The sequence below is a fragment of the Macrotis lagotis genome, chromosome 5, assembly GCF_037893015.1.
Source record: "Macrotis lagotis isolate mMagLag1 chromosome 5, bilby.v1.9.chrom.fasta, whole genome shotgun sequence".
Classification (NCBI taxonomy): domain Eukaryota; kingdom Metazoa; phylum Chordata; class Mammalia; order Peramelemorphia; family Peramelidae; genus Macrotis; species Macrotis lagotis.
In genome coordinates, this window is record NC_133662.1 from 88,123,753 (window position 1) to 88,143,544 (window position 19,792).

At 35.4% G+C, this 19,792-nt stretch overlaps 1 long non-coding RNA gene across 1 annotated transcript in view; it reads right to left on the reverse strand.

Annotated features, from left to right (window-relative positions):
• Nucleotides 1-17,626, reverse strand: part of LOC141489794 (uncharacterized) — an 84,150-nt gene extending 66,524 nt beyond the window's left edge. Inside the window, exons 1-2 of the long non-coding RNA XR_012468990.1 lie at nt 17,463-17,626; nt 11,428-11,492 (exon numbers count right to left, since the gene is read on the reverse strand). This is a non-coding gene — a long non-coding RNA (uncharacterized LOC141489794). The remainder of the gene's footprint in view (nt 1-11,427; nt 11,493-17,462) is intronic.
• Between the last annotated feature and the right edge of the window lie 2,166 nt (nt 17,627-19,792).

The following is a 19,792-nucleotide window of genomic DNA, read 5'->3' on the forward strand; positions in this document are numbered from 1 at the left end:
GGTACAAATCCCACTATAAGCCTGAGTCACTCTCATTTGTCTTGGAAGCTGCAAGGTTAAGGAACAGCATGATTGCATTCCTGTGAGTAATAAACTGTCTGACAATGATCCTTTGAATGCTTATGTTCCTTTTTGGTACCTACAATTTTGGAATTATGTTCTCTCAGTCTCTATCTCTCTCTGTCTTCTCTGTCTGTCTCTGTCTCTGTCTCTCTCTGTGTCTCTGTCTCTGTCTCTCTCTCCCTCTCCCTCCCTTCTCTTCCTTTTCCTCTTATTCTCCCTCCCTTCCTCCTTCTTTCTCTCTCCTTCCCTCTCTCCATTTTTTTCTCTCCTCTAAATATGAATAGATTCAAGTCTGAATCAACACTATAATCTTAAAGTGCAATTCATCTGTGTAATAGCATGAGCACTATGATGACAGAATTTAGAATTATGATTAGAGCCCAATATAATGTTTGAATCAGAGGTTGGACTTGAACAAATGTCACTCTCCCTCAGAGGCTAGCTCTCTAACCATCATGTAACATTGCTGTCAAAGGCAGTCAGCGCATTCTTTATCTTCTGTTAGTTTTCTTCCTCCTGTGATAAGTATATACCAAATTCTCCCCAATTGGTTAGTTCTCTGTCCACTACAACTACATAACACTTTTAACACTTATAAATTAACTCCAGATAATTTTTAGATGTCTGGAAATGATCAGCAATTTACTACACTCAACATATCTGGTTATGATGTAACCATAGTCCTGAATGAAGACACTAGGCAAAGGTTTATTAAATAAACCATCACATAGCTCAAAATTGACAAGAAAGGAAAAGATGAAATAGATGCTTTTAAGTTTTAAGATTACATACATTATTGAGGGGAGAAATAGAGCATCAGCACATGTATTTTTCCCATGCAGGCTCAAGGAAGATAAAAATTTTGTTAAGAAAGGAAAATAAAGTGCAGTCAGTCAAAAAACAGTTATTAAGTACCTACTCTGTACCAGGCACTGTACTACTCTCTAGGAATACTTAAAAAAAGAAGCAAAAGAAAATTCTGCCCTCAAGGAGTTTGCAATTTCATTAGGGAAACAATAAATATGAACACACACACACATATACACACAGTCAAGCTTCATAATATCCAATTATGATTTTTGCTTTCCCCTACTTCCTTATCAGTTCACTCAATATGGATTTTCAGTGAGGAAGTAGATTGACAAATTTTCTGCAAAGTATTAAGAATTTATATGACTTGGGCAGAGTCACATAGCCAGGATGCACCAATGCTGGGATTTGAGGTTGTGTCTTCCTGGGTTCCAAGATAATTCTCTATCACACCATGTTGTTTTTCTTATTTATTTCATGCTAATTAGTATGACATTTGATATCACTTTTAGGAAAAAATGTATTAAAATAATGGTTCAATCTGGTTAGTTTAGGGAATTGAGGAAAGGAAGGAGTAATTTTAGAAAGTAAGGCAATCCTGGCTGTTTCATGCTGAAGCTGTATTACTTGGAAGGACAGAAATCTCATTAAATGTGTGCCTTAATTGGCAATACTCAAACAAATACTCCTTCCTTACCTTCCTCCCTCACTTTCACCTTCTCTTCCTTCCTTTCTTTACTCCCTCCCTCTCTTCTTTCTCTCCTTTCTTTCTTTCCTTCCATTCTTCTCTCTCTCTCTCTCTCTATCTCTCTCTCTCTCTCTCTCTCTCTCTCTCCCCCTCCCTCCCTCCCTCCCTTCCTTCCTTCCTCAAAGATCTAGCAATTTCTCTCTCTCTCTCTCTCTCTCTCTCTCCTCTCTCTCTCTCTCTCTCTCTCTCTCTCTCTCTCTCTCTCTCTCTCTCTTCTTTCCCAAAGATCTAGCAAGACTAAGAATACAAATATTTTCCCTCATCCAAGACCTCATCTGTATACTTTTCCATGAACCATCTCTTGTTTCTGTGGGAAATGGCTAAATTTAGCTCAATTCACCAAAACCTTATTGTAAACTACAAATTCCATCCCCATGGAAATTGTTCAAAGGGACTTAGGATTTATAGCTGAAAGAAAAGAAGACTTGGGAGGTGGATCATGATTGTTGTCTTTAAATATGTGAAGGGCTGTCCTGGGGAAGAAAGAATAAGCTTGATAAGTTGACCTCAGAAGGTAGTACTGGAAACAATGAATGAAAATTGCAGACAGGTTTATTTTGAACTTAATTTAAGAAAAAAAATTCTACAAATCTAAAATGATTTGCTTTAGGATATAGTGGCTTTTCCTCTAACTGAAAACTTAAAACAAAAGTTGGATGAACCCTTGTCTCAGATGGTATAATGATAATTATTATCTAAGTGTAAGTTGGAGTTGATGGGATCTGAGGTACTTTCTGGTTCTAACATCATTTCCATGTTTCTGTGATTGATTAACACAAATTTGGCCTATCAAAAAATTTGTTTTACCTGAAGATTAGATTTAGAGTTAGAAAGAATCTTAGACATCATCTTATCTTTAATCTCTTATGTTAAAGATGAGGAAACTGAGGTAAAGCAATTGATTGACTTGTCCATAGTAAAAAGACCTGAATTTGAATCCTGCCTCAGAAACTTAACTAGTTATTTGAGCCTGGGCAAATAACTTAGTCTTTTTTCTCATCTGTAAAATGGAGGTAATTGTATCACTTATCCCCCAGAAACATAATGAAAATAAAAATGATATAACATTTGTAAAGCATTAATCTTAAATTGTTATATAAATATCATCATCATTATTTTCCAATACCCCACAATGGTTGAGATGAAATTTGAAAAAAAATTCCTTTAATTTCAAATCCAGTGCTCTTTTTATTTTACTCTGATGGTTGCCAAATAATTGAGCACCAAACAATTGTATCTACATGATTCTATGTCAGGTGGTAGGGAAGAAACGACTCCGAAAAATCACTAAAGTGTCAGATGATGAAGAAGTCATGATAAAGTCTGAATTACCTGTAAGATGGAGAATTTATAAGGTATATTGATTCACATCTGTAAGTCTGGCACCAAAAATGGTGAATACCTAGACAAAAAGGAGAAAGAAGGAGAGAGTGGGGGGGGGGGAGGAAGAGAGAGAGGAAGTCAGGGAGAGATAGAGACACAGAGAGAAAGAGAACCTGGAGTCAAAATTAGTGTGAAAATTAGAAACAGAGAAATCAGCCCCAAAGGGAGAACATATAATTGATATTAAAAGAAACTATGAGTCAAAATTTATGACTAACTAAATAGAAAAATGAAGCCATTCAAGTTTCAGTGTATGTGATTCAAGTCTGGGTGGGTGGTCAGAAATCAGGTCATCAGACCAAGAAATAGTTAAGATAGGAACAAAGGAAGATACTGAGACAAAACATTATTATCAAGTTAACTACTGCCTCTTTACACCTCATTATCTTTAGTCATGAGTCATTCACGAAATTTTCAGTGCCTAGTATGTGAACCATGATCTCAGAGAAAGCAAAATCATAAAATAGAACTCAGAACAATGAGTGGCAACACTCATAGTGGGTAAAAGGAGGCTATAACATACTCCCAATGAAATGAGAGCAGTGAAAGTGATATAAAGAGCAAGAAAAAGGAAATGATATTGTTTACTCATGTAACTAGGAAGAGAGACAGTGTAGTTTCAGTGCTACAACTAATAAATAATAAAAGAAGTAGTTGGAAGGGAGCCTTTATGCTAGTTGGGTTTTTTAAGGAGGAATTATGGAAAAAATAGGTATGATAATTGTACAGAACAGGTCAGGAACTATATTTGATAAAGAAATTATCCAAAATAGTGAAATATTGAATTCACCAAAATACCACTTCAAAGGCATGGATGGCACTGGTCCTGAAGATAAAAATTATTAGATGCAGCATAAATCCTATTCTCATTACACATGACTGATAGCAAGGAGGGGTATCCTAAATGTTCTAGGCTTGTGCTAGAAGAAAAACTGAGGAGGGAAAGATCATTTTCAACTGAGAACAGAACTCATATAACTAGAAAGAGGACAATTAAAATGAACCTGGAAGGAAGGGACTTCAACAGATGGATATTGGGGGAGAGGAGAGTTTAGGCATGAAGATATCCTAAGTAAAGGCAAGGAATACCAAAAGAGTTGGACAATAATGGAACAAGGGGAACAATCCACTTTGAACCTCCTACTCAAGCAGGAAGAACCCATTTCTGAATAGGGACACCCAGGAGACCTGCAGGAGAAAGTTATTTAATAAAACTGGTTGATAGGAGGGGGTTGGGGAGCAGGGAGCAGATGTCACTTCTAACAGAAGCAATTCCTAACAGGTGACCATGATAGCAAAGCAAGAATTGAACATTTCAACCCTTAATTTATATGCTACTTTAGTTTTCCACCAAAAGATACTCTAACAGACTGTACAGGTGTTCCTGGGTAAAGATGTCTGGAAAGAGGCCAGTATTTTCAAGTTAATGGGAAACGTGTGTGAGGTGGGGGTGGAGGGAGAGAAAGGAGGCACAAGGGGCAGGGAGAAACTTAAAAAGAATTACAAGTTTTACTTTGGATATAAAGTTAGGAACATTAAAGCTGGGGAAAATTGCTCTAGTATTCAAGATTTTTACCAATAGATATAGAAGATGTCATAATTGTAGTTCCTGAGCTGTCATGACCCTATTCTTACTGAAGGTGGGGATTATCTGTTTCTAATCACTGTTCTGATAAAGTGTTTTTTTCCCTATTGTAAATAAGAATGCCTCCAGGAAAGTCATTCTCTAGAGCTTTTTTTTTTTTCCAACATGAGGGTAATGCTGTGCTCTTGAAGCCTCTGCCAGAGGAATGCAAGTTTTGGCAAACTTTCCAGTGCAAGCTGCAAAATCTTTGAGTCTGGGTCCAGTGACAGACTGTGTGTCTGTCGCCTGAGAGTGAGTCTGGCTAAGTTTGGAAAGCTCATTACCAGAAGGTTGGCCACCAGATGATTTTTTTTTTTTTTTTTGCCACTGCAATTCATGAAGTAACTTCTATTAAGGTGACAGGAAAGTATAGATTAAAACAGCATGTATCTTTTGAATAATTGAATGGAACCTCTCTAAAGAATGGAACTAGGGAGGCATCTGAATTCTAGATAGCTTATATTGATATAATCCAGGAGCAATGATATCCAGGAAACTATGGGGTGTGGTCAGTGCTGATAAAAGAATCTGGGGATCTATAACATCATGGATTTGCATCTAAGTGTCCAACCCTTCATTTTTAAGATGAGTCTTAGGGAGCTTGAATACATTTTCCTAGGTCACACAACTAGAAAATGACAAAACTTAGGATGGGCCTGTCATCTCAACTTTATCAACGAATGGGAATAGAAATAAGAGAAATTAAGAATTTGGTAGAAGGTCAGAAAGGAACTTAAGGGTTAGCCAAGGGTGAATGCTTGCAGAAGGTGGCATTGACATTTCCTGACAAATGCAACCCCATGAGACAGTCATTTAACTTCTTCAGAAGTCAATTTTTTTCATCTATTAAATGAGGGAGTTGGACTTGTTAATCTCTAAGGTCTCTTTTCCAGTTCTAAATCTATGATCTCATCATCCTATAGCAGACTCAACTAAAATGTCAGTCTGATCCTAAGAACAGAAATGCTTACTTAACAAAAAGAATAGAATATTCTAAGTCAGAACATAGAAGACCTATCTCTTACCCAAAAGAAATAACTGTAATGACTGGCTAATGAGTCTACTCAAATTAAATAACCAAAGTAGAAGAAAATAGGTAAAAGGTATTAGGAATATCAATCAGATCAAAGCAACATTTATTTATTTATTAAGTGCCTCCTTTGTAACTGGAGAAAGACAACATGGTATAGTAAATAGAAACCTCCTTTTGGAATCAAGAAGGGATAGCAGTCCTGTCTGACTCAAAACAGGATGTGTGACCCTGGGTTAGTCATATAACATTTCAGGATCCCATACAATTCTCTAAGATTCCATTTATTCCAGAATGATTGTAGATCTGTATTGGTATTGGTATTGGTAGCCTCCTTAATTGAGAGTTTCAGATACTGCTAAAATCACAGATCTAGTGTGTGTGTGTGTGTGTGTGTTTGTGTGTGTGTGTGTGTATGTGTGTGTATGTGTGTGTATGTGTGTGTGTGTGAATGCATGTTGTTGTTATTCAGTCATGTGACCCTATAAGGGGTTTTCTTGGCAAAGATCATGGAATGGTTTGCCATTTCCTTCTCCAGTGGATTAAAATAAAGAGGTTAAGTGGTGGCAAGCCCGGACACACAATAGTGAGTATCTGAGGATAGGCTTGAACTCAGGTCTTTCAACTTCAGACCTAGTCCTCTATCCACTGAGCAACCTAGTTATTTCCATGTCTATATATGTCTATATATGGCTATTTATGTATGTATATGTGTGTGTCACCTATTTAGAATTTTTGTATATAATATATGCTATATACATACATACACATATCTATTATACACAGTATACATACTGCCCATAGTAGATATGTATGTGTACATAAGTACAATCCTCAGTGTATATAATGCATATACTCACATTTGAATATGCATACAGCTATAGCTATGTATCTATTTATAGATGCATACATTCATATAGTTATATACTTGGTATTGGAACTAACAAGATAAAAAATATAGTTACTGCCATCAAGATACTTTAGAGTTTAATGGAGAAGTATTAGGGATTTAGTGTAATCATAAATAAATATGCCATAAGATAGATAAGGTGATACAGAGACAGGAAGACCCGAGTTCAAATCTTGATCAAATACTAACCATATGACCTTAGGCAAATAACATAATCTGTTTGATTTAAATTTGCACAATTGTGAAATGAGGATAAATATAGGACCTTCCTTACAGAGTTTTGATGATCAAATGAGAAAATATTTTTAAAGCATTTAGTGCCTGTCATAATTAGTACTATATTAATGTTATTATCATTACTATTATTAGAAGAGAATAGGACTAGTTTCCTTCATTTTTAGATAAAGAAAAGATGAAGAAAAAGATAAGTGAAAAAATTTGCAGCTAGATGGTATAGTGGATGGAGTACTAGACCTGGAGTCAGGAAGACTCCTAATCCTGAGTTCAGATCTGATCTCAGACACTAATTGTAGAACTCTGAATGAGTCACTTAACCCTGTTGGCCCCAGCTTCCTCATCTGTAGAATGAATTGTAGAAGGAATGGATCAGGGAAAGTTTCATGCTGGAGACAGCATGTGAGCCAAGCTTTGAAGGAAAAAAAAAACAAAACAAATAAGCAAAAAAGTTTCGGCAATAATAAAGAAAAGGAAATATGTTTGAGCAATAGAGGCCAGGATATATGAAAGAACCTAAGCAAACCAGTGGAATCAAAAAAGATCTAGAAGTTCAGCTGGCTAAACATAAACTTTTGAAGGAGAATCTATGTAAAGAAAAGAGTATAAAATAAAACTTAAACAAGTAATTTGATACCAAATTATGTAGGAGCTTGGAAATTTTTTATTTGTCTTGAAGATAAAAGTGAGCCCGTCAAAGATTTTAGTAAGAGAAGGACATAGCTCTATGAATGAGGAGGAGAATTTTGCTGCCACTGTGAAGCATCTGTCAAAATCAAATTCCTTCTCTTTTGTGCCCCCTATCCCCACTTGTGTTGGATGATATCTACTGAGGAGAGAAAAGTGAGAAATCCTGTCCAAAAATGGAGTGGAATACAGAAAGATCATCAGCCAAGTGCTGATGGGCAGAAGAGAAGTGGAAATATTGAAGTGCCAAACATAGTGGAAGGCTTCTATTCCATGCCGGGAGAATCTGTACACAGAGAACTTTTAAAGGGAAAAGGGTGTTAAAGAGGAAAATCAATTAATGATTCCAATTGTGTGATATCTTCCTTACATGTAAGCAATAGTGATCTTGCCTTTATATAGAATGTTAAGATTTACAAATACCCAATTACTGTCATATACATCATCCCTTGCTTTAAATTTAAACATTTTTAAAGTATTTTGTTTTCTTGGGTTACATAGAATAATGGTTGTATGTGTTCAAAGTGCGAAGAGGCAATGTCTATACATAATGGCAGAATATTCCATTGGGGGAAAAAGTGAAAATTTAGAAAAAAATCAAATATTGTTTTATCCCTACAAAGGGAAACACTTTGCCTGATTTTTTTCTACTTTTTAATTTAATATTTGACTTATATGCATTTTAAAAATTGAATTGGGGGGGTGGCTAGGTGGCGCAGTGGATAGAGCACCGACCCTGGAGTCAAGAGTACCGGAGTTCAAATCTGGCCTCAGACACTTAATAATTACCTAGTTGTGTGGCCTTGGGCAAGCAACTTAACCCCATTTGCCTTGAAAAAATTGAATTGGCCACTTACATCTAGGAATTCATCCCAATTTTTAATCTCTTTGGGGTACAGGAATGTCAAGAATTGTTGCTACCAATTTATAAGTGAAGAAAATGAGGCATTGAAAAGTCAAGTAGGATTTTTCATCATATAAATAAACACAACTTTCTAGTATACATTCTAGAATGTTTTATATTTTGTTGCTATGAATCTAAAGAAAAAACTAGTTAATAAACATTTTTTGAGCATTCTTTGTTATCATTCAGGCAGTATTCTAGGCATTGGCACTAAATTAACAAAAATGAAACAATTTCTGCCTTCTGAGAGTTTATATTCTATTAGAAGAAATAACACGTACATGTATAAACATATATAGAGAGAAAAAATACATGCAGACTGAATACAAAGCAAACATAGGTGGTTAATTATAAGATAGTTTAGGAGAAAAGGCACTAAGATATGGAAGAATCCAAAAAGGCTTTGAGTTGAGTCCTGAAGGAAGTGAAGAATTCTATTAGGAAATGTATAGGCTGATCAGTTTCAGTCACACTTCTTTTTTCCCTAGTTTTGGATTACCCCAATATTGTTTACCATGACATCATAATCTTTTGGTATTGAATTCACATCAATGTTGCTTCCTGAAAAATATTAAAGGTTTCCTATTGATTTTAATTCACTTGGAACAAATCTCATCACAAGAAAGCCACTAGATAAAAAAAAGTTTAAGATAGTGTATACCGTTTTATCAGTATTTTTCTTTTGACAAGATTTTTCTTAAGGTTCAGATTCTATTTTTTTAAGGAAAAAAATAAGTTCCTGGATTAATGTGCAGTTGGTGATGATGTAAAGAAATGTTTTGGATTTATTATGTCTAAGAATGTATTCTGAAAACAGAGGCAACTATTGAGTTATGTTCATCTACCCACCAAATCATGGCATAACAACGGCTGTGTCTAAATGGCACCAAATGTCTTGATAGAAAGCAAAAAGTGCAGACATTACTCAGGATGTTTCTAACTATCCTAATATTTTTGTTTAATGTAGCCAACACACCAAGAATACTTCATTTTTTGCTTTTCTCATGGAAGTTGTAACATTAGAGAATAGAGCTAAAGTCTAATATTTACTGCAATAATCCTGAGCTTTAGCTTAGAGTAGTACAAAAGTAAAATAAGAGTTGAATAAAATAATCAAATGCTACTTAAAATACTGTGTGATGATGAGGATTTCTAGGAAAATTGTAATGCCTTGGTGATTCAAATTAATACTAGCTAACAAATGTCTGATTTTTAAAAAATGGATTATTTTTCAAAAAAGCACATGAATATTCAGGAAATTGTTTTGGGTTTCTATTGCTATTGTTTATTTGTTTATTTTAAAACAGAAGAACATTAGAGATGCTTCTGTGCATTAGTTTCTATACTGTCACTTATTTTCTGTGTGGTCTTCAAAGTCACTTAATCTTCTTTTGCCTCAGTTTAACCCCATGTAAAATGACATTAAATGTATTTACTTATCTCACATAAGTCCTGCAAAAATCAATCAGCCTTAAAAAAAATTCCTGATAATCTCTTGTGTGCAAAAGACACAAAGTAGCCTTATTAGGCTATGCCTGAAAGATGTCAAGCTGTAAAGATCCTCAATGGGCACAGCTGAAAGAACTTTACATGAAGAAAAACCATGTCTAGTGCAGAGTTAAACAGAGGCACTTGCTAACCTATTCACTTGTAAACCTGCAACAACATTTAGAAAACTTTAAAAGTCTTAGCCTCCAGGATTGTACCATGCTATAGAGAAGCCCACAGGGAAATATGCTCCCACTTCATGAATCCCTAACAAACCCGAAGGAACCTTCTAATATGTTCAAGTTACACAAAAACAATTTTATGGCAATAATCAACAGAGCCATGGCGATCTAGAGGGATGATCTCAACTTCCCATTTCGTGGCTGGGAAGGATTAACATAATTAAGATAAATATCCTTCCCTAGAACTTCCCCACCATTGTAGATGCTTCTAAAGCTGTATGAAAAATTGCATGATACTGACAACTGTTTCAGTTTACCTAGTTCTTTGGGGTGGGAAAAAAAAGTTTTCACACAATGGTCATCTATAAACATGCTCCAACTGAAGAAGGGACTGCTTCAGATAGCTTTACAGGCAGCTGCCTAAGCTGAAACCTGTGATTCCACAGATGGGTACATTAGCATGAAGCTGCTGTCTTAGCCCTGTCTATGACAGGACTCTTATATAATAGTGATTTGCAAGCTAAAGATTGCTCTACCACTCGAACAAAAAATGTAGCTGGAATCTCTACTTAGTCATGCCTTTTGTCCTGTGAGGTTTAGCCTATCAAGTAACCAGACCCTAAATTAGTGCACAAGTGATCTGGGAGTATAAAAAAAGCAATACTGGCATCTGCTACAGTTTCAGAGCTGATAAATAATATCATCAAAAGCAATATAGAGGGGATCACAGTGGCAGAAGACAAAGGGACAAGAACACAATCCACATCAATGGATTTTAAATGGCTCATGAGAGACAAGACTCCACCTCCATTACTGATAGAAAAAATGTTTGTTTAAATATTTATATTTATATATTTTCTATATATACATTCATGTATGTGTGTGTGTGCCTGTATCTGTTTGTGTGTTTGTGTGTGTGTGTGTGTGTGTGTGTGTGTGTGTGGCATTCTGGATAATTAGACCATACTTTCCCAGTCATCAGTGGAGTAAAGCAGGTCACTGCTTGTTCCCATGTTATTTAGCATGAAGTCTTCATCAAAATGTCTTCAATAAATCCAAAAACAGTATCAAGGTCAGCTTCCACACTGATGGGAAATTATTCAAATTGAAATGGTTACAACCCAAGACTAAAGTGAAGGGAGAGTTGTTGCACAATATTTTTTTTTTTTTACTGATGATTGTGGAAGCCTCTAAAACTGAGATGCAACAGAGTATGATTTGATTCTCTGCTGATTGTGTTAATTTTGGTCTAAAAGTTAACACCAGAAAAAAAGAGTCTCCATCAGCCCACACATCATCCATATGTAGAGCCATCAGTTACAGCAAATGGAGAAATTTTGAATGCTGTCGATAAGTTCACTTACCTTGGCAGTATCCTTGGTGAGGCTGATACACCCATTGCCAGAGTCAACTCAGCACTTGGGAGATACTAAGTTGAAAATGTTGGAGAGAAGAGATATTAGATTGATTACCAAATTAAAGCTTTACAGAACCATTGTGCAGACTTCACTTTTGTATGCTTGTTAAAAGCTTGGATAGTGTACTAGTACCATACCTGGAAACAAATTGCTTCAGTTTAATTTGTCTTAGGAAGATTCTGAAGATCACCTGGAAGGATAAGGGACAAGACACTTGAACTGCCAGGCCATTCAAACTGTACTGCAGAGAGCACAGCTCCAGTGTTCTGGTCATATTGTTTGAATGCCAAATGTGTGTTTGCCTAAAAAAACTGCATTGTCTAGAAATTACACAAGGCAAACACTCACACAAAGGTCAGAAGAAGTGATATAAGGACACTCTCAAAGTCTCTCTGAAGGACTTTGGAAGTGATTGTGAGACATGAGACACACTAACACATCAAAGACGCTAACACATCAAAGAAAGAACTGTGCTCTGTGACCAAAACAGAATTTCAGTAACTTAAAAAAAAAACTTGAGATATGCAAGTTTAGAGACATCTCGACTCCAAATGTCTATATGGATTATTTTTGTCTGATCCACCAAATTACCTCCTGAGCTTGTACTACTCTGATCAGCAAGTCAGATACACTATACCCTTACTCCAACACAATGATGCCATTTTGGTCTCCTTTGTGAGTGAAGAACAACCAACCAATATAAACATACATGTATATATGTATGTGTATGTGTGTATGTATATACATATATATATATATATATATAATGTGTGTGAATATAATGTATATTATACTTTCTTTCACACAAGCAACTTTTTTTTAAAAGGCAATGGGGGGCAGCTAGGTGGCGCAGTGGATAAAGCACTGGCCCTGGAGTCAGGAGTACCTGGGTTCAAATCTGGTCTCAGACACTTAATAAGTACTTAGCTGTGTGGCCTTGGGCAAGCCACTTAACCCCATTTGCCTCGCAAAAACTTAAAAAAAAGGCAAAGGGGCTGAGTGACTTGTTTAAGGCCACAAAGCTAGGTAATTATTAAGTGTCTGAGGCCGGATTTGAACTCAGGTCCTCCTGACTCCAGGGCCAGTGCTCAGTGCCCTATCCACTGTGCCACCTCACTGCCCTAATGAACAAGCAACTTTTAAAACACTTTAAGTTATGAGAAATAATATAGCTCTGTTATACATATATTTTCTCAAGCAAAATTATTTTTTTAAATTAAAAATTCTCTTGGGTTTTGAAAATAATTCCAAATTTGGTTATGGTGACGGAAAACAGTAGTTGTCATGGTGATTCAAATCAAATACTTCTATTTTTTCCAGAAAAGTTGTAAGGTAATTGAAAATGTTTCAGGATATTGTCATAAACTTTATAAGTGAAATTGAAATTCAAGTACCTATTAAGGTATTACTCATGTTTATTATTGTTTTATCTTTTTTTTTACTTGTGACTTCCACTTATGTAATGAGACTAATTTTAAACCTATAAAATATGTTTCTAAACACAGGAAAATAATCAAAAACCTTCCCCCCTTTTTCAAAGAGGGGAGGGGCAGAGAGAGAGAAAATATAACATCAAAAATCAAAGAGGTAGGGGCTTCTAGGTGGCGTAGTGGATAAAGCACCGGCCCTGGAGTCAGGAGTACCTGGGTTCAAATCCGGTCTCAGACACTTAATAATTACCTAGCTGTGTGGCCTTAGGCAAGCCACTTAACCCCATTTGTCTTGCAAAAAAAAAACTAAAAAAAAAATCAAAGAGGTAAATGTTTCTGAATGCGAAAGGATTTGAGACATAGGAATAAAAGACAAAATCTACACAATTACATAGAACTTCATCTTTCTTTGGACCTGAGATGAAGGACCATTGCTGGAAAACAAAAATCAAAACCTCAAGTGGCATACTACTTTTTAAATAAAATTATTACCACGTTATAACATTAGTCTAGCTAAAATTTTTAGTTCATATTGCTTTATACCACCAGATGTGGTGAAAAGTAAACATGAACCTATTTTAAAATATTTATATAAGAACAGAGTTTAGCTACTCCAAGGCTTACTTTATATTTGTTTGCCTATGTTCTTTTGTCCTACTTATTAGAATAGTTTCCCTTATACATGCAGAATGATGAAAAAACTTCAAGATGGAAATTTCACTCCAGTGACAATAGATAGTGCAGATAAGGACGATGTGGAGAGAGATCTTGTTTCCCTATAATTTTCATGAATATCTATAATGCCTTTGAAAAAGAAAAAAAATAGCCTTTGTATGGTTATAAGGTTCCAGGAAGTCAGATTGTGGATATCCTTTACTTGAAATTAACCACCAGTGAGATAGTTGGAGGAAAGAATGAGATTAAATGTAAGGAGAAAATAATAATAATTGGATATTCCCCTTTCTCTAGGTTAGATTTCTCCCCACAAGATGATGTCGGCCTTTCAGGGACAGTTAAACAATTGTTCAGTATTAGGTTATGTTATTTTTAAGAGGGTCATGTTATCACATTTAATCACTCTACCCTATTAAGTCAGTTCAATTTATTTCAAGAAGGTGGAGGGAAATTAAGAGGAAGTCCAGACATGAGAGTTCATTTTAAAGGAAATTTCTTGCATGGAAATTCCCTCTCCCTCAAAAGTCTTATCGACTAGTCTTAGAAAATGACCAGGAACCCTGAGGATAAGGGTAAACTAGAGGCTAAGGGTGGCTTACCCTTTGTCACACAGCTGGTATGTGTCAGAGTCAGGACTTGAAACAGGTATTCTAGTCTCCAAGGAGGGTCCTCTATTTTTTCCACATATAGCCTTAGTTACTTTGGGGCATTTAAAGGTTAAGTGATTTGTTCATAGTCACACATCTGGTATGTGTAAAAGACAAAGGATTTAAACTAAGACCTTCCTGGCTCCAATTCTGGCTTCCTATCCAGTAAGCCATGTTGCCCCTCATGTAGACAGATGATAAGCATGTAGATATTCATACATACAATACATACAAAACAATGCACATGTTATATTCACATACAATACATATTTAATGTGAGTATGTGTATATAATCTTTGTGTACAAATATTTGTATATTTTCATACCCTGTGAAAAAATACTAGTTTATTTTCTGTTCAATCATATATGTCCAAATTCTCATCCCATTTGTTATTTTCCCCCTGACCATCCTACCTTCCCTTGTTCTCCCTTGTGTATTCATGTTGCCTTCTAACTATAAGAATATACAATTCACTGTAGATAATTTAAATATTCTCAGTTTATGAGAATCTGGCATGTTGGTTGAAAATAGGGTGCCACGAGTTTACTGATTCCCTCTACAAAGTCTTTTTCTAGTCATAACAAAAATTAGATGTGGTAATATCAAAATTCATTGGCCATGGCAAGATCTGACTCTGCCTCATGAATGGATGAGATGGGGTAGGAAAGGTTTTAGATGGGGAGAAAAGGGAGACATAGTGTCTCAGATCTCAGTGTAAATGAATAGTGGGCAGTATTTCATTTTCTCTTGTTGTTGCTAGCATGATCCTTGCCTTCTCTCAGGAACTATCAGAGCACCCTCCTTCTGAACTCAGATATTCTCTTTGTGATATCATGGATAGGTAAAGTGAGAGGCTACTTATCTATACTACATACCTAATTTTCTACCTCCACTTCATGAAGTGGTCATAAAGAAGGGAGAACTTGAGATTCTAACAAGACAGGACTTCTTTAGATCAGTTTTTAAGAATTCCTTATTCATACCAAAGCTCTGAATTTTTTTGCTTATGATTTTTTTTAATTCATTTTTCTGAAGTCACTATCTTTGGAGTCAGTTCCAAACACCTACCTCTTGAATGATAGACTTCCTTACTTCACAGTGGCATATGCATAGCTCTGCCAGTATACTCTCCTGACTTTCACTTAGTTATAAATTGGGTCCCCAAAGGGTGGCTGTTACTCAGGTTTCAGTGGTTATTTTGAGGGTGGCTACCTTTATTATCTGTCTCATGAACACAAGCACCAACATTCTTCCATTCTTCCATTTAATAATCAGTGGACAGACAGAGTTGGCATTCACTAAGAGAATAATAGGAATATTAGATTCAAAACATTTTTCCCCCAAATCTGGGTTACACTATCCCACAAAAACACACTACATCTAATCAATAGTTTCTGGTCAATGCTCACGAAAGAAAATAAGAATTAGGCAGGATCTCAATATTCAAGAAAGCATATGCCTCTCCCATGTAATTCTCCTGAAAGTTATCATTTTCTATTCCTGTGGGAGGAGGGGTTATTTTGGGGGTGGGGGTTATCAAGAGAGGGAGAAAGGAGAGTGATTTCATTATTTGCTACACTGTAGTCTTATAGATCACAGGGTGGGACAGCTTCTTTTTCTACCACTTATGCTTTTGAACCTCTTCAGTCAATCATAAGGAGGTAGCTTCAGTCACTGGGGACTTATCCTCTGATAAGTGTTCCTTGTGTTGTCTCAGTAAAGGGGGTCAGGCACATGTCTACTTCATTGGGAGATGACCCTTTCAAAAAAATGCCCTGACTAATAACTAGAAAGTAAATAGTAGTTGTAGTAGTGGAGGTGGTAGTGATGGTAGTCATATTGTAGTAGTAGTAGTAGTAGTAGTAGTAGTAGTAGTAGTAGTAGTAGTAGTAGTAGTAGTAGAAGTAGTAATCATGACTAATCACTATTATTAAACTATCAAATTCAAGTTGATAAATACTAATTAAATTGACTAATATATGTTATAGTCATGAGGAAACCGATGTTCTGAGATGTTAAAAGACTTTACAAACTCACAAACTTAGCAGTTATCTGGTCACATTTGAACTTTAGTCTCTTGGAATGTTACAGTAAGCTATTCACCTTGTCATACTGTTTCTGAATGAAACAACATCGATAATTATCTGGTGAATTACTATAGGGAGCATTATCACCAAAGGAAAAGAGCTGTATTATCTCTTAACCTCTTTAACTATCAATTATTATAAAGACAGAATTTAAATTAATGGGAAGCAACTTGAGATCATCCGAGAGTGTGAGGACTATACAACAGAACTGTTTTCTGTTTAAAAAAGAAATAGAATATAGATCATAACTAAGGAATAATTATCAATGATAGCCTCTTTTTGAAACACCTCATTTTTATAAATACAAATATATATGTGCATAAATATGCACACTTATTATTTGTATATGTATATATACATTTACATAGCTAAATTTACATAGCTAGAGTTCAAAAACTACAGCAGAATAATGATTATATTTTATTTTGAATGAAATGATCACTTTACCAGATCAGAAAAACAGGAGTGCAGACTTGGCTCTGGTGCTCATTAACAAAATGATCTTTTAAAAATCATTTGATCTCTTTGGGTCTCAGTTTCCTCATTAATAAAATGAGAAGGTTGGATCAAACTGTCTCTAAGGCCTCTTCAATCTTGAAGTCAATCTCTTTGTATTCACTTTCCTAATCTATAAAACTAGTATGTTATGCCAGATTTTGTCTAAGATGTTGTAAACCTCTATAATAATATGATTTCAAGACATTTAATGTCAAAATTTTTTTAAGACATTTGATATATTGTCAGTCATTTTATTCCATTTCCAAATGACATGAAACCTGGGGAGAAGGGTCAGATGAGGGCTCCCATGACTGATGTAAATATTTTCATTCAGGTTGTAAATCTCTGAAATTACACTGATCCCAAAAGAATTATTGAACTAGTCCAGTCATGTTGTTTCAATTCAAGATGTCCTGTTCTAATCCTATAGCTGGCACTTCACAATGAGTCAATTCTCTGCAATAGCAAGACCAAAAGCTTTCCTTCCACAGTATGTTCAACCAAAGAAGCATCATTAGAGTTACATAAAAACAAGATTAAAAGAGTTAAATAAAATTGTACTGCCCCCTGTAGTGGTACCAAATAAGCAAAAGTAATTGATTAGAGTCATAGCACTATTAAAATTCAGAAAGCTTATACTTACATTGAGGGGACTAAAACTATTCTCCTCCTCAATCCCCAGTTCATAACCTTAGGGCTAAAACACTGAATGTGTGATAGCCATGGAACTCCAGGTGGGCTTTAAGAACAGATAAATGGTATATAGTTTAGAGCGTGGATGACATGATTTAGAGTTTATGGGATTAAGAGACCTCACAGGTTATGTGCAGCAACATCGAAGGAAGCTTGTGAAGTTAAAGGGGAAACAAAAAAGAACTTTGAACTTGAGTTTGCGCTTGACTGGAAAGCACTGAAGCGAGAACAACACAGGGGGTAATGTTGAAATGCTGGAAATACGTTACTCCCTAGTCTTGGTCCTCATATAGCTTCACGAGATCAGGAGACACAAAAATATTTAGAAAGAGAGGAGAGATATTTTTCCTCTCTGACTTTTTTTGAAAGAGTCATCTTTAAAAAAAAAAGTGTGGTTAATAACCTTGGGTAACCAGTCACATTATTATACTACTGTTGTGTTGTTGTTTTTTTTTTCTCTCCTAAACACAGATTGGAATTTGTTAAAGAAACTAAATTGAGACAGATGGGGAAGCAACTGGTAACATATAACCAATTCAAGCCAATTTGAATTGGCACCCAAAAAGTAGAATAGGATCTCAGACAATATTTGCTATAAGACCTCCAACATGTGGCAGGTACATCCTATCTTGACCAATAAACAGCTGTGCGGCAAACCATTTCACATCTCTGGATCTTCATTTCCTTCTTTATAAAATGAGATTTGGATCAAATGATCCCTGAATTCCTTTCTGACATTGTTATTCTATGCTTTTATAACTCCAATATGTGTTTCTTTAAGACAAGGTTAATAATAGCACTCTCTGGAACAAATGATAGTACAATTGGGCAATGTAGGATAATATTGCTCAAACTGATAAAGCAAGTGAAAGTCTTTTTTAAGATGAGCAAACTATATGGGGAAGAAAATAATTCCTCATAGTCTAATGAAAAGAGAAAGGAAAAAGAGAGTAGTTGCTTCATATACATACAACCATTCACTCATACATATATACATGCATATACACATACATGCATTTATATGTGAATATAGCTATAATACATTTATTATTGACAGTCATGACAATGCATAAAAATAAAAAAAATTTAAATGCTTCAAAGATTTTATAACTATGGGTAGTTTTTTCTATGTGATATTTTTTCTATGTGATATTAAAATATGATATTAATCTTAAACAACAACAACAAAAAGAAACCCTTTGTTTTTGTCCCCTATAGCCAATCTTTTGTCCCTAACTTTTGGCAAAAGTGCATTCTATGATTACATAACAAAATGATGATAATTGGATTATTTAATGATATATTGGAAAATGTTCAACACTTAGCTCTCAAAATAAAAAGTATGCATGATACACTTTGAAGTCTAATCTACATTAACATTTTCCTCATTACTTTGTCTGCATAATCAACAAAATAATGGGTCAACTTTGATTTAAAGTGCTCCTTGATTTCCTGTAAATGCTCACACTGAAAATTCAACAGCTACCTTTAATGATCATTACCTTTAACTGCAGAGGCAAGAATAAAATATTGTAGAAGTCGTGTCCTGCTTGGATCAATATTAGAAAATTTTTAGGGAGAATGTACTAACAACTTATCTTACCCAGGAATAAGCCAAGTTTGTTGTGGGGAAGGAGTGAATTCCAGGAAAGGAGCACAGCTTAGCAAAGACATGGAGGAAGGTCTTGGAAGAATGAGAACAGGGAGTAGGAAGAGGGCATTTTTATTGGAGTTCAGAATGTGTAGAAATCAGTCATATTGAAAAAGCTAAGGTTGGTTGGAGATTGTGAAGACTTTGAATCTCAAAGTGAGGAGTTCATAATTTATCCTAACAAAAACAGGGAACAATGATTCACTTTTGAATAGGAAAGATATGTGGTCAGCTCTGTGCTATGAGAAAGATTATTTTAACAGCTGTGTGGAGAATGGATTGAGAGACAGGAAGAAGAGAAAACAATTAAAACTTTACATCCATCAAACTGACCAATACGACAAAGGATGAAAATGATCAGTATTGGAGAGGATCTGGGAAAACTGGAATACCAATGAATTGTTGGTGGAGTTGTGAACTGATGCGACCATTCTGGAGAGCAATTTGGAATTATGTCCAAAGGACAATAAAACTCTTTGATCCAGCAATATCTGGGTCTGTATACCAAAGAGATCATAAAAAAGAGGGGAAAAGCACAGGTATGAAAATACTAATAACAGCTCTTTTTGTTGTGGCAAAGAATTGGAAAGTGAGGGGATATTCAACGATTGGGGAATGAACAAATTGAG